Source organism: Lycium barbarum, chromosome 12 (assembly GCF_019175385.1).
Source record: "Lycium barbarum isolate Lr01 chromosome 12, ASM1917538v2, whole genome shotgun sequence".
In the NCBI taxonomy this organism is placed as follows: Eukaryota; Viridiplantae; Streptophyta; class Magnoliopsida; order Solanales; family Solanaceae; genus Lycium; species Lycium barbarum.
Window position 1 is genome coordinate 43,759,617 of NC_083348.1, and position 12,910 is coordinate 43,772,526.

The 12,910-nt window shown below is 40.5% G+C and overlaps 1 long non-coding RNA gene across 1 annotated transcript; it reads right to left on the reverse strand.

Annotated features, from left to right (window-relative positions):
* Positions 1-1,229: 1,229 nt before the first annotated feature.
* On the reverse strand, positions 1,230-12,581 carry LOC132624799 (uncharacterized). Its single transcript, XR_009576541.1, has 2 exons — positions 11,832-12,581; positions 1,230-2,527 (listed from the first exon to the last, which is right to left on the reverse strand). It is a non-coding gene; the product is annotated as an uncharacterized LOC132624799 (long non-coding RNA).
* Positions 12,582-12,910: the final 329 nt, after the last annotated feature.

The window sequence follows — 12,910 nt, forward strand, 5'->3', positions numbered from 1 at the left end:
TTAGCATGCATTATTTCAGTCTTAAGTGACAGTCAGTTACAGGTTGTTCCCTACTTGATGTCTCCTTGTTTCATTGACACGTTATTATTGTTTATGCCTTACATACTCAGTACAATATTCGTACTGATGTCCTTTTCCTTGGACGCTGTGTTCATGCCCACAGGTAGACAGGGAGACGGTGCAGATCCATAGGAGCTATCAGCAGATTTACAGGAGCACTCCATTATTACAGAGGTGCTATTTGATTTATTATTTTGTGTACATATTTGGGCACGGCGAGGTCTTGTCCCGTCCTCATGTCTAGTACTCTAGTAGAGGCTCGTAGATAAGTATGTGTGGGTAATATGGTCTCACGATTTTCCTCATGGTATATATATATATATTATTTTGATAGCCGAAGGGCTTATGTATATAAATGTAGCTATGCTTGAAATTGAAAATGGTTTTCCTTATGACTAGAAGTGTGGAGTAATAGATAAATGCAGAATAAGTATGATGACTAGAAGTATGAAGGGTGCTCGGTGATCAACTCCGAGTACTCGTCATGGCCCCCTAGTCGGGTCATGACACTGCCCCATCCAGGGAAAGGGCTCCTGCGGTAGGACAGCGGCCCGAGAGATCTCCATCTCCTGAGCCTGAGTATCAGCCGGATCAAGGCCAGGCCGCAGAGGATGGTGTGGCCCCATCACAGACACAGCCCGAGGTTACTTTTGATCAGGCTATGCATGATACGATGGCCAGAGTCTTGCTTCATCTAGATGCCCAACATGCTACCGCTGGTGTTACTACTCCTGGCGGAGGTTCACAGATCAGAGTTGGGACGCAGACCCCTAAGCAGAGACCTACTCGGGTAGCACACCCTGCCGTAGATATGGCTCCCTGTATTGATGCGGTACCCGCTCCTGGTGATGATCTTAGGCCCGTGGAGGGTGCTATTATGACCTTGTCTGATCAGGATCTTGTTAGGAGGCTCAGAAAGTTAGAACCGCCGAGGTTTTTGGGTACTTCTTCTGAGGATGCTTATGAGTTCATTCTAGATATGCATGAGTTGCCACATCGGATGGGGATCGTGGAGAGCCATGGGGATGACTAGGTGTCATACCCTAACAATGGTAGGGCATGACGGGCACCCGACTCTCATCAGAGTCGAGCGAACTCTCAGACATTCGCTCTATCAAAACCTGTCATTTTAAAAACTTTTAAGAACATAAAACTTTTCCAAATAGAAATTATTATCTTTATAACGATTATGAAAACTTTCAATCAAATAAGTACTTTAAACCAATTGAAATCATCTAAAATACATACTCTTTTAAAATCCACAAATGACTCAACTAACATCACTTTGTCGACATCTCGACAAACATATCACAAGACACTGTCTGCAGAAGTTTCTAAGAAGTAAACTGAACATTATGAGTCAGGACAGGGCCCTGACATACCTATAATCATACATATCTATACACAGCTCCAGAATGAGGTGGAACTTGCCAATCCCAGCTGACGTCCAAGCATCCTAGCTATATACTTAACCTGCCAAACAATCTGGGGCTGCGGGCATGAACGCAATGTTCCCAGGCAAAAGTACGTCAGTACGGACAATGTACTGAGTATGTAAGGTTCTAACAAATCACAATCATAATTTGACTTAGGACAGAAGAAACCACAATCTAACTCAATACCTGCAGCCTTCGTTGGAAGAAATATAAATGTGCACACGAAGTCTCAAAACAATCTTTAAGTAAATAATGCAATCCAACACATGGCTTCCGACATATTAACAGAATGATCCCTTCGGACAGCCGCTTCCAGCTAGTATCACAATAGTCCCTTCAGACGCTGCTTTCGGCATAATAATGATGGCCCCTTCGGGCAGCCGCTTCCGGCTTAATATCACCATCATATCAACACAAACTCAATCCACAAATATCAATTTCAATTCATATCATAAGTCACTAATCAATTCATCACAAACCAGTTATTAGCCTTAGTCTTTCATAAGAAGTTATCAAATTTGTATCTCACTAGACTTAGGAGGACATACTTCCAGGTTTGAGGGTAGAATTGTTATGAGATTCTTACTATTTGTAGTTTACTCAAATTCATCTTATTGCCCTACCCAACGAATAAATGATCATATCAATACAAAGGGGTGATACTATGGAATGTAAACATAAATCGTAAATGAAATCAAGTAGTAAAATATCGCACCCCCTTCAGAGTGGTTTTGAAAATCAAACTTCATGTTTCCTTTAGTATAAAACTCATTTCCTCGAAATCATTAGTAAAACCATATACACAACTCAACTTGGCACCTTATGGGTGTTCCCTTCGGAATAGAATAGGAGTACAATATCAATAAGCCATCACAAGAAACATTTAGACCTTACTCGTCCAAGAATAGAATCATATAGAGTACTTATAGAATGAATAACAACAAGAATCATGCCAAAGGAAGAAAGGTCTGCCTTACATACCTTATTTACGCCTCACGCTAATCTTCGAGTCCCCTTCCGAGCTAAATCAACTAGAATACAATCAACAATATACAGATTAATACTAGGCCAACAAGATTACTCTAACTAATCATTTATTCTTTCGCCTAACGGGATTTGGACAGCATCTCCTCTATAATCCTACCAACCCAACAATTCCAAATTCAGCTAATAACCAACAACAACAACAAATCTAACAATTTACAACAATAATATAACTAAAATCATCTTACAATTTCCATCCAAAACAGCCCCTAAACCACAACGCCTTAATATTCAGTATACGATAATTATAACTATATTTCTAACACTTTAATCCGTTAAATCTCTACGTAATCATCTCAATAACAAAGATGAGAAGATAATGCATACCTTAGCAGCAGCTCAACCACGAAAATATCATCCCACAAGCTCAATATTTAGCTTAAAACGACGACGACAACTCGTACTACACTTTATCCTTCACGAGCCTCGGAATTCGGGGCCTCGAACTGGATCGAACCTTTGCTTTATCTCTCTAACTCTCCTCACTCTCTCTCTAAAATGTTCTGGATCTTTTGGTATGAAATGAGGAATGTAAGGGTGAAAACTCTCCTTAAATAGCAAGGGAAGTGGGCCAGTCGGGTTGGGCCGAGCCCACTGCCCAGTTTGACCTTTCCTCCTTAAAACGTCCATAACTTTTTATCCCTATGTCGGATGAAGGCCCACACCCTATGGTTGAAAAGCTAATTCAATTATCTACAACTTTCATATTTGAAGTTTTCCCACATGCCCAGATAATGATGAGGTTATGGCCTCCCGAAATCAGATCACCCGAAAACGTAACTTAAAAATATCTTTTTGGAGGGCTTACACTTGGATTTGGCTCAAGGGTCCTTCTTGAGTTATGTTTAACTTCACATATACTATCCATATAACTTGTCATATGTCCTTCATAAAAATCCCATCATGTGGGCCCCACCTCAGCTTACAGTTACGAGGGCTATATATCTTTTAACGTATCATTCCAATCATATTGTACGAATTCTAAATATCATACTCATGCTATCCTCATGATAATATAGTAGAATTTCATACTTTATACTTGTAATATTTGCTCCTCTTTGAGCTCACATTAAGCCGTCTGCAGCCTTAGTAACGCGAAATTTTCTGGGGTGTAACATTATGTGTCCTACCAGTTTTGCGGTGACGCAAAGACCTAGTGGAGGTATTTTGTGGCTTGCAGACCTGAGGGTTCCCCTCCCCTGACTTAGACTCAGTTCTACTGGGCCTTCCTTGAGAAGTATGTGCCTCGGTCTTTGAGAGAGGCGCGTAGGGAGGAGTTTCTACATCTTAAGCAAAGAGGTATGTCTATAGAGACCTATGTGACCCGCTTTCTATACCAGGCCCATTATTTCACTCCTTTGATTTCTACCGAGCCTGACAGGATTAGGCATTTTGTTAGTGGACTAGTCGGTTCTCTTCAGATTCCTTGTCTTTAGATGGAGGCTATGAGAGCTTCCTTCCAGTCCATTGTCGAGCATGCTTCTATGGTTGAGGACGCTAAGGCCCGTGCATTTGCTGGTGGTGACAAGAGACGGCGTCAGACTAGAGTTTTGGTGGTTCTACTTCGAGGGGCGCCAGTCAGTCTTCAAGGCCGCATGAGCCATATTCCGGCTGCCTTGTGCATTCAGCCTTGCAGGCTACTTCCAGTGAGCCACCCAGGCAGAGAGCTCCTGAGAGTTCGTTTTCCAGACTAGTAGAGTGGTCGAGGTGGTGCTTCTCAGAGGGGCGGCACCCAGTCAGGCTGCGGTGGTTCTCAGGGCTCCAGAGGTAGATCCCAGACATCTAGAGGTGGGTCCTGTAGTGTGAGAGGGAGATCTCAGACTAGACGTGGTAGGGCCACATCAGCCATATTCCGGTAGAGACCTCAGATGCTGTTATTGCAAGTACCATTTCTGTCCGTCATAGAGCAACATCTGTGTTATTTGACTCTAGATCCACCTATTCGTATGTAACTACATATCATGCCATTGGTTGGGATTTTCCTTGTGATAGCATAGATATACATGTTCATGTGTCTACGCCGGTTGGAGATTCTGTGATTGTTGATCGAGTTTACTAGTCTTGTTTGGTTACTTTTATGGGTTATGACAGTTGGGTAGATTAGATGATTCTCGATATGGTGGAATTTGATATTATATTGGAGATGTCCTGTCTTTCTCCTTATCACGCGATCTTGAATTGTCACGCCAAGACAGTTACCTTAGCCATGCCAGGCATTCCTAGGCTCGAGTGGAGAGGTACTCCTAGTCCCGCTCCGAAGAAGATCATTTCCCTCCTTTAGGTAAAGAAGTTAGTAAATAAGGGGTGTTTAGCCTATCTAGCTCATGTTCGTGACACGACTGTTGCATCTCCACCCCTTGAGTCCATTCCTATTGTGAGCAAGTTCGCGGAGGTATTCCCGTCGGATCTGTCGGGTATGCCACCTGATCACGACATTGATTTCTGTATTGACTTGGATCCAAGCACTCGCCCTATTTCTATTCCACCATATCGTATGGCACCTGCCGAGTTCGGAGAGATTAAGGAGCAGTTATAGGATTTATTGAGCAAGGGGTTCATTAGGCCGAGTGTCTCCCCTTGGGGTGCTCCTGTGTTATTTGTGAAGAAGAAAGATGGGACCATGAAGACGTGCATTGATTATCGCTAGCTGAACAAGGTTACTATTCGGAACAAGTGCCTATGTCTCGTATTGATGATCTGCTTGACCAGCTTCAGGGTGCTTCAGTGTTTTCGAAGAATGACTTGCGTTCTACCACCAGTTAAAGATCAGGGCGGAGGATATTCCGAAGACAGCCTTTCGGACGAGATATGACCACTATGAGTTTCTAGTGATGTCTTTTGGGCTTACCAATGCCCCGGCTGCATTTATGACTTTGATCAATGGCATCTTTAGGCCATTCCTTCGTGATTGTGTTTATTGATGATATCTTGGTGTATTCCAAGAGTAGAGAGGAGCATGAGAGCCATCTTCGTACTATTCTTGGGTTGTTGAAGAAGCATAGCTTGTTTGCTAAGTTTTCTAAGTTTGAGTTTTGGTTAGAGTCTGTGGCATTTTTGGGCCATGTTGTGTCTAAGGATGGGATTGGGGTTGTCAGGGGTTGGGCGAGTCGGCTCACTACTGTTACTGAGCTTCGTAGTTTTTATGCGTTTGGCCAGCTATTACCGTCGCTTCATGAAGGGTTTTACTGCTATTGCTTCGTCTTTGACCAGATTGACTCAGAAGGATTTTCCCCACCAGTGGTCAGATGATTGTGAGGAGAGCTTTCAAAAGCTCAAGCTTCTTTTAACTTCAGCCTCGATCTTAGCGTTACCCGTGGAGGGTAAGGATTTTGCGGTCTATTGTGATGCCTCCCGTATGGGTTGGGGTGTTGTGTTGATGCAGGAGGGTAAAGTGATAGCCTATGCTTCTCGTCAGTTGAAGGTTCATGAGAAGAATTACCCTACCCATGATTTGCAGTTTTTGGCCGTGGTTTTTTCTTTGAAGATTTGGAGGCATTATTTGTACGGTGTCCATTGTGAGGTTTCCACCGATCACCATAGTCTTCCGCATGTATTTACCCAAAGACATCTTAATTCCAGGCAGCGTCGATGGATGGAGCTCCTGAAGGACTATGACATCTCTATTCTTTATTATCCCAGGAAAGCTAATGTTGTGGCTGACGCCTTGAGTCGCAAGGCAGTGAGTATGGGGAGTTTAGTTCGTTTGATTGTTTCTGAGCGTCTGTTGGCCATGGAGGTTCAGACTCTGGCCAACAGTTTTGTTCGCCTTGATATTTCATCCCCAGGCAGGATTTTGGCTTGTGTAGAGGCGAGGTCGTCTTTATTGGATCGGATCAGGACTCATCAATTCAAGGATGCTCAGTAGAGCAAGATTCGAGATAGAGCTTTGAGGGGTGAGTCCAAGGAGGCCGTGACAGATTCTAAGGGCATTTTGAGGATTAGGGGACGCGTGTGTGTTCGTGTTGGTGATTTGATTCAGTTAATCTTGTTTGAGGCTCATAGCTCTTGCTATTCTACTCATCCGGAGGCGACTAAGATGTACCGTGATTTGAGACAGCACTATTGGTGGCGTCGGATGAAAAGAGATATAGTTGATTTCGTGGCTAAATATGGGAATTGTCAGCAGGTAAAGTATGAGCACCAGCGACCCGACGGTGTGCTTCAGAGGATTCCCATTCCCGAGTGGAAGTGGGAGAGGATTACCATGGATATTGTTGTGGGTCTTCCGAAAACCCTAGGCAAGTTTGACTCTATTTGGGTGATAGTTGATCGGTTGACTAAGTCTACTAACTTTGTTCCAGTTCAGGTTTCCTATACAGCGTAGAAGTTAGCCAAGTTGTACATTCGGGATATTATGAGATTGCATCGGGTTCCTATTTTTGTTGTATCTGATCAGGGTACTATCTTCACTTCCCGATTCTAGAGGGCGTTTCATGAGGAGTTGGGTACCCGATTGGATCTCAATACAGCTTTTCATCCCCAGATCAACGGCCAGTCCGAGCAGACCATTCAAGTACTCGAGGACATGTTGAGAGCGTGTGTTATTGATTTTGGTGGTCATTTGGATCAACACTTACCATTGCTAGAGTTTGCGTACATTAACAGTTATCATTCGAGTATTGGCATGGCGCCTTTTGAGGCTATATACGGTAGGAGATGTAGATCTCCGGTTGTCTAGTATGATGGGTTCGAGGGTCGACCTTGGAGTACAAATCTGTTGAGAGATTCCCTTGATAGGGTGAGAGTCATTCAAGCCAAGCTTTTGGTAGCTCAGAGTTGACAGAAGATGTATGCGGACCGGAAGGTCTGAGATTTAGAGTTAACTGTTGGTGACCAGGTTCTATTGAAGGTTTCACCCATAAAGGGTGTTATGAGGTTTGGTAAGAGGGGCAAGTTGAGCCCCAGGTATATTGGCCCATTTGAGATTGTTGACCGTATGGGCGATGTAGCCTATAAGTTGGCATTGCTGCCAGGCTTGGAGAGAGTTCATCCGATTTTTTCATGTTTCGATGCTGAAGAAGTACCATGCTAACAATACCTACATTGTTCGTTAGGATTCGATATTACTTGATGAGAATTTTACCTATAAGGAGGAGCCTATTGCGATTTTGGATAGGCAGGTTCGGAAGTTGAGGTTGAAGGAGATTGCTTCTGTGAAGATGCAATGGAAGCATCGTCCTATTGAGGAGGCTACTTGAGAGATGAGTCTGACATGCGTAGCCGATATCCCCAGTTGTTCGCTGATTTAGGTATTTTCCCGTTCTTTTTCTTTCTTCGCTCGAGGATGAGCGATGGTTTAATTGGTATTTGATGTAATGTCCCGTTTGGTCGTTATAGTCTTTCCGGCATTTGCCCCTTTCCGAGCTTGGTTAGCTCATTCTTGACCCGAAGGGACCGTCGACACGCTTCACGAGGTGTCTAGACTTGATTCGGGCGACTTTTTGTGAAATATGAGCTTTATGCGAAAAAGAGTTGACCCAAAGTTGACTTTAGGGTAAACGAACCTTTTTCAGAAGTCCATCAATTTTGAAAGGTCCGGATGGTCGTTTAGAACTTGTGTGTATATCTGGTTCGGTTCCCAATGCACTCGGATGCATTTTGGGAATTGGGTTGGGAAATTAGAATTAAGGTATCGGGAGTTGACTCGGTCAACGAGACCTCCGTTGGGAATTTCAAGGCCACGAGCGCGTTCGTAGCGTGTTTTAATGTGTGACTATGTATGTGGTATGTGAGCAGATGGCCTCGGGAATTAGTCGGAAAATCGAATTAGAAATGTGAAACTTGGTGTGATTTTTGGTGTCTGGTGCCCGCTTTGGCGGCACCAGCACCGCGGCAGCGGTACCGCTGGAGCGGTCACCCTGCCACTGGAGCGGTTCAGGCCATTTGGGCTTGACCGCTGTAGCGGTCATGGCACTGCTATAGCGTCCTAGGTGTCGCGGAAGCAAGTGACGGGCAGTGAGTTCATTTAATGAAGTATTAGAAGCCCTTAGTCTATCATTTAATACCATTTCCGAAATTAGTACTGTTGGGAATTTTCTTGGGGATTATTGGTGAAGATTCTTAGTGGTAAGTTCTCCTAATCCTCTTGCTATTTCATTAACCCTAATCATCTTGGAATTCCTCTTTTCTTGTTAGTTCCTTAGTAATGGAAGATTAAAAGTGGGTTTTGATGGTACCGCTGGATAGGCTTATTAATGATGAAATTGATAGGGATTATGCTAGATTATGATGTAACTATGATTGTTAATCATATGTCTTCCATTATTAGTATTGAATTCTTGAATCTAAGAGTTGGGGTTTATACCCAAAATTAGGGGCTTTACTTGGAATTCAAAATTAGGTGAATCCTTGGGTTAATTTAGCAATTCGTTGTTGGGTTTTGATCACCTAGTGCTTAATTTGATATTTTACTCCCGAATTTCCCGTTTTGAACTTGTGGGCCCCGTTTTCCCAAATTCTAGGGTTAGATTTTACCTAAGTTGAATCATAGCAATATTAGTATCGTTCTTCATGATTTCTAATCTAGATTTCGAATATGCCAAGACTTCCTTGATTTTGAGGCTCAGCGGAAGGGCAAGGCAAAAGAGTGATTGTTGGTGTTTGTTATTCGGCCATCCAGGTAGGTTATGGCTTACCCTTGGTGAGACTTCGTGTAGCGAAGCATACGTTTATATTATATTGCCGGTGAAAGCATGTAAACTTTCGGGTATGAAGTTGGGTTGGATATTGTCTTAGGTTGGGCCTTGTTGCATGGGGTTAGCCACCCCGTTGTGTTGTGACTTGATTGGTCTATTGTATTGGCTTGATGCCACGTGTTACTAGTAGATTTTGGGAACTGTTGTTACATCTTAGTTGTGATATGGTGGTACCTTACTTTTGACATTGATACGAGGATAGAGTTCCGTATGACCTGCGTAGTTGTTAATGATATTGTTGGCGTACCCATGTTGGTAATTGTGACACTGATATATTGTTGGCGTACCCATGTTGGTACTTGTGATAATGAGCTGGTTCTTGATGTTGACATATGCATTGCACTCATTCTCATTCTTCATGATATACTGTTGGTACTTGGTGAGATATTGTGATGAGATTGGCTTGGTTTTTAAATGAGAGTGATGTGAGAGTCCGATATCCGATTTTAGTACCGTAATCGTGGATTAAGTGAGTGCATAAACTCCGCGGGTCCCCCAGGGTGGTGTCGGTAAGAACCCCCGTGGGCAAAGATCTAGGTCTCGTCTGTCTGTTGGGCAAAGATCCGGGACAAGTGGCACTTAGACTTCGCGAGTCACCTTGGGTTGTGCTACCGAGATGTCGATACTTCCGTCCGGAGTACATGTGTACATGGCATTGGCATTCATACATCATTGCATTGCATTGCATCGTGGCTTATAATGTGATGATCCGGTGTTATGCTTGTTTGATTGATTCGGATTGTTTATATATCGAGACTTGACATACTTGGGTTTAGACACTTTAACCTAGGTGATGACGGATACCTGTTTCTAATTGTGTTTGACTTATGCTTGTTGATTTATCTGTCCATCCTGCTTTATTGTCTGAATTATGTTAGCTATACTTAGTTGACCGATGATACCTACCAGTACTGCTGTTTTGTACTGACCTGCACTTGCTGCATTCCTTTATGAATGCAGAGTATCAGGTTGGGTCTGCTTCCATCTCTCGTGGCTGATAGTCGCCTTCAGCATAGTATCGAGTTTCCAGGGTGAGCGCGAGACGTTCGCTGCCTTGAAGACTCTTCTTATTTATGTCTTACTATTTCTATTCTGAGACATAAACAGATTTATGTATTATTATATTCTAGACTTGTATATTTTTCATTAGATGCTCTTGTATGGCTTAGAACAGACCCTGGGGGTATTTTCCTTATTACGCACTATTTCTATTATATTATTGTGAGACTTACGTAATTTCTCTATTCCGCCTGATTGATTTATTTGTTTATGTCTTTACTTATCGTTGGATTGAGGGTTCGCTTACCGAGGTGGGAAAGGTAACAACTGCCCGCACGACTTAACCAAATTGGGTCGTGACAAAGAGAGTGATAAACTTCGTTAGAGACACTTCAATTTTACCCAAACTGTTCTAGCACTAATATTTCTTCTCCAAAAAGTATACAACTAATAAAACACATAATATTAGGCAATACACACATATTAAAACTAAATTTTCAATATAAAAGAAAAAGAAACATATGAAAAAATTTAACCAAAAAATGAAGAATTACATATCTTCCTGAAGTTTAACAATGAACTATATATAGCAATAAATTGACTGAACATGTCTACATAATTTCAAGAACGTATAGGAAGGCAATGATAAGTTACATGTCAAGGAGTGAGTAATGAAAATTAAATAGGCAAGTAAATGATTAGAATTTAATGGCAAGTAACCTACACAAAATGAAAAAATGCCGGCAGCATAATTTATTTCAATATGGACTCTGCAGAACAAATAAAATAAAGGACAAAAAATGTCACAAAAATGAGATGAATAGATGATATAGTAACGTGGGGAGGGAAAAAGGTTGAATAATACATAAATGCATATTAAGTTAAGTTATTTAATAAAGAAGACAATTAATAGTGGTAGGTGGAAAATTGATTAATTGAAATTAAAGATTTTTTGGGCTATTAAAAATCAACTAAATAGATAAATGGAGGGAAAATGTCAACAAAAAAAAAAAGAAAAAAAAAAGATAAACGGTATTCTAGGCCATAGAGAGGTGTCACATCACTTTGTCTCATGATAATTCAATGGAAACTTACTTGCTTATATCACATCTTTCAACAAAAATATCATTAAAATGGATGTCAAAACAAACTAAAACAAAACAAAAAAAAAAAGAGGAAAAGTAGCTATCACTCGGAATTCCAAGAAAAGTACATATGCAACTCATTAACCATATAACTCAACTTCTGCAAGCTTCTTGCACAACATTTCTATATAGATTCTTAGCTAGCACTTCATCTAGTATGGAATTATTCATCTCAAAGACCAATTTATTTTTGTGAAATTTGCCTCTGTATAAATATACTCTGTTAAACATGGTTAGCATTATAATTTATTAAGGCATGGAAAGAAAGAATGATCATACCTTCATGAATGAGAGAGGTCACAAAAAATTCTTTAAGATAAGAGAAACTCAATTAATATTCAGTACAATTCAAGTCATTCCAAATCAGTTTACTCAAGAACCAAAAAAGGCAAAAAAAGTAAACGGCTAAAACACAGATTGAACTACACAAAGCAAAATATTTAAAGACTTACACCTTTAGACTTCTTCTTTTCCTTTCAGCAATGGCTGCACGAACTCAATTTTAGAGTTCGTCTATAAAAAGGATTGTTTGAAGGGATTCTTAGGTGCCATATTCTTTTTAATTGAAATGATAATGGTGGTCTTAAAGGTTACTAAAGACAGGAAAACACAATAAATGGTAGTTAACATTGAGTAATTTTTTTAAGAAGTGACTTTTTAATATATTTTTTGTAATAGCACATAGGTGAAGAAAAAGAGGAAAAAAGTCAAAAAAATTGAGAAAAAAAAGATAAATAGCATTCTAGGTCATATAGAGGTGTCACATCATCTTGTCTATGCCTAGTTTTATATTATATATAGTTAATGGGAGTTCTATTCTCCTTCTCCTCCTCCTTTTTTTTTTTTTTGGGACTCCTATAGATTATACTATATGTGATGAATTTATGGGATGATTATGAAAGTATTGGGATGGCAAATTAAATATAAAAGGAAGAGGGAGAATTTTGGGGATATGAAATGAGAATTTTACTAATTTTATGCGAAAATCAGGACTGGCGAAATAAGAAGGTATTAACAAGATGAAGTAAGAACAAGTGTAACTGACAATATGCAACGGTTGTAAAGGAGGTCATGATGAGTGATTTTAAGGAGGAGATCGAAAATGATAAAAATGGAAAACGGAAAAAGGAACAAGGAAAGAGAGGAAAAATAAGAAAGGAGAGAGAAAAGATTTTCATAATCTCCCCATCTTGATTCCATCATCTACGTCCATTTGTGGCCAAGATTTGTGTTTGCGTATTTCCTCAATTTGGAGAATTTAAGTACAACTTGAAATTAATTTCCTTATTTTGTTTCTCTTCATTTTGCATTTTTTCTCCTTTTACTCTTAGATTAAGTAAATCTTTTGAAAAAATCATATTTTAACTTAAGATATATATCAAATACACACACACATTTACAAAAAAAAAAATGATATAATAATAATAATTTTAAAAAAAGTGATTTCACCTAAAACTAAATAATGAAAATTATAGAAAATATTTTTGAATTTTATTTTAGAAAAAATATTCAGATATAAAAGAAATATTAG